The 3,116-nt window shown below is 41.8% G+C and overlaps 1 long non-coding RNA gene across 1 annotated transcript; it reads right to left on the reverse strand.

Moving 5' to 3' along the window:
- Positions 1 to 1,765: 1,765 nt before the first annotated feature.
- Positions 1,766 to 2,135, reverse strand: LOC144987059 (uncharacterized). The gene is made up of 2 exons (XR_013650921.1): positions 2,054 to 2,135; positions 1,766 to 1,951 (listed from the first exon to the last, which is right to left on the reverse strand). It is a non-coding gene; the product is annotated as an uncharacterized LOC144987059 (long non-coding RNA).
- Positions 2,136 to 3,116: the final 981 nt, after the last annotated feature.

Consider the following 3,116-nt stretch of genomic DNA (forward strand, 5'->3'; position numbering starts at 1 on the left):
AGTCCCTTACCATCCAATGAGAACACTTCGCTCCCAAAATGCAGGACTGCTTGTGGTTCCTAGAATTGGTAAAAGTACGGTTGGAGGTAGAGCGTTTAGCCACCAAGCCCCTGTTTTATGGAATAAACTCCGAGCTCATGGAAGAGAGGCCGACTCAGTTTCTACATTCAAAGCTAGACTGAAAACATTCCTCTTTGGACAGTCTTATTGTCAGACTACTTAGTATTCAGAGATTATTTAACTTAATGTTAATTTGTTTAAATTAAACTTAATAACTTTTTCTTTTAAAAGGCTGCTAGAAGTTGAAGCTGGGGTAACTATGGTGCTCCGGGGTTCTGTCCTCTTTTCTTTTCTACCTCTACGCTTCGTCTCCTCTATTCTTGATCATAATTTATCATTTAGTTCTCCATGCCTCTGTTTGGTACAGTGCGATTCATGTATTGTCCCTCTTTTCCTCTCCCCTCTTGGGGAGTGGGAGTGCTTCCAGACTCCACTTGGCTCATCCGTGCTCCAGTTCCTGACCGAGTACCTCGTCTCTGCTCCTGCTCCTACACCTGGCTGTGGTTCCTGTCTCCGGCTCGACTCGCGCCTTTGACTTTCCCCACAACCACGGCTGGATGAAGCTCGTCTGCTGGACTTTTATATATATATATGTAGTTGTAGATTTAGATAAGTTAATTCTTCTCTAAGAGTTCTGATAAATCGCCTGTCCGTCCTGGGGGAGGATCCCTCCTTCATGTGGGCACCCCTGAGGTTTCTTCGTTTTTTCCGGAATCCGTTTTTTTGGGAGTCTTTCCTTACAGCGAAGGGGGGTCTAAGGGCAGGGATGCCAGTATGGCTTAGTCAGTTTGTTAGTTCATTTTAGTATTTTCCTATTGAACTCTTTGTATTCATGATCCTTTTAAGTTCATGTTTTACTTCGAAGCCCATCGAGACGACTGTTGTTGTGATTTTGGGCAATACAAATAAAATTGAATTGAATTGAATTGAATTTTGCTTTGATTACTACTTTGCACTCTCTTGATGAGCTTCTAGAGGTAGTCATCTGAACTGGTCTTCCAACAGTCTTGCAGGAGTTCCCAGAGATGCTTAGCACTTGTTGGCCCTTTTGCCTTCACTCTGCGGTCCAGCTCACCCCAAACCATCTGGATTGGGTTCAGTTCCGGTGACTGTGGAGGCCAGGTCCTCTGGCGCAGCACCCCATCACTCTCCTTCTTTGTCAAATAGCCCTTCCACAGCCTGGAGGTGTGTTTGGGGTCATTGTCCTGTTGAAAAATAAAGGATGGTCCAACTAAACACAAACCGGATGGAATAGCATGCTGCTGCAAGATGCTGTGGTAGCCATGCTGGTTCAGGATGCCTTCAATTTGGAATAAATCCCCAACAGTGTCACCAGTAAAGCACCCCCACACCATCACACCTCCTCCTCCATGCTTCACGGTGGGAAACCTGACAGCAGTTTAACCTGGACACTGTCTGAATTCAACAGAACACGACTCACATTTGTTCACGGAGAGCTTACAGAGTGAATTAGTTGCATGACGTTCACTGGTCTTGCAGCAAACGTTTGACCGCTGCAAACACTTTTTCCACTTCCTGCCCTTGATGTTCCCTGCAGCAGAGCGTTGAGACCACACTTTCCGCTCAGGTAGGGGTTTGTAACTGTCACTAAACGAGCTGCTCCCCCAGTTCGAGAGACACGGACGAGAAAACCACCAAAACAACATTTGTTCTTTAGAGGTCAAAAAAGCATGTGTCACACTCATTTGGATGTCAACAACATTGATCACAAGCATCAACAAAGGTTTGCCTTAGAAGGGAACAGATTTATTTACAGAACTTTAGAAGACTGGCGGTATAAACATGATGAGTCGTAGTTGGTGATGATCCTCCATTCACTCTTTTTGTTCTCCACTTGCTCAAAGTAGGCCAGAGAGTAGCACAGAGGAACCTGGTACAGAAAGAAGGGCATTTAACACAAGTTAGTGCAATTTGCACAAATTCAACCTCAGAGGCATCCTGCATCATATTTTTCTTCAGTGAAGACTCTCACCCATTGAGAAGAGCCTCCGGAGGAGCTGGTGCTGTGCTTGTCCATCTCGGGAACCTCATGGATCGCCTTGGCTGTGTTCCCTGAGGCAGACACAGCCAGAGCAGCTAATAGTGTTTGCTTGATGAAAAACTCCACACCTCAAACCTTTAGTTTGGACCTTTTAGGTTTCTCTTCCAGATTTTCACATCTTCTGTTTCAGAGGACTTATGTTCAAATTGTTACTTGAAACTTTTAGCTCAAAGTTATTCTAGAAATGTAAAGACACACTCCCCTGAAAACTGTTTTTGGCATCTTTAACTTGTTTTTGAGACAATTTTTCTGATAATGGAGGGCAAGGAAAATTCTGCTTCATTTCTGAGTATTTCTTTATTTAAAATGTTGTGAATCAGAAAAAATGCTGTTGGAATAAGATCGTATTTGTGAGGTAGAAAATATATCTGTAAGCATTCAGACCATTAATTAAACATTGAACAAATGTTTCAATCATAAGCTTCCCATGACCAGGTATCTATTAGGAACAACTTGTATTCCAAAAAAAATCTGAAAACAGTGAATTACTGATTATGACTGTAAGCAAAAACTTCACAATCTGTTAGGAACAAGTTTACATTTAAAAATTAAAGTGTTTCTGAAAAAAGTCAGAAGAATTTTTATTATTGGACCGATTCCTATAAAATCAAATTGTGCAAATATGGGCCAGTACCAATACTGGCCCATTTCTAATTCCGATGCATCCACTTGCAGACAAATCCAGAATCGTCTTTGTTTTTTCATCTTTTTTTTTAGAGTTTAAATTTGGTCAGGTCCAAACATTTTGTTTTTTGGATCATTTTACACTGTTGAAACTCCAAACTTATATGAACTTCCTTTCCATACTCACTCAGCAGTAACAGAAAGTCCATCTTAGGACTTTAAATCATGTTTAATTCATAGAGATTGTAATGCGACATTAGGATGTTTAGATATGCACTTCCTACAGGCCGGTCACACTCCCATCCATGTCTCTATATACCTGCTCTGGTGTGCAGTTTTCTTTGCAGAACAAAGAAACATTCAGTATTAT

The sequence above is a fragment of the Oryzias latipes genome, chromosome 18, assembly GCF_053564925.1.
Source record: "Oryzias latipes strain Hd-rR chromosome 18, Olatipes_Hd-rR_3.1".
Classification (NCBI taxonomy): domain Eukaryota; kingdom Metazoa; phylum Chordata; class Actinopteri; order Beloniformes; family Adrianichthyidae; genus Oryzias; species Oryzias latipes.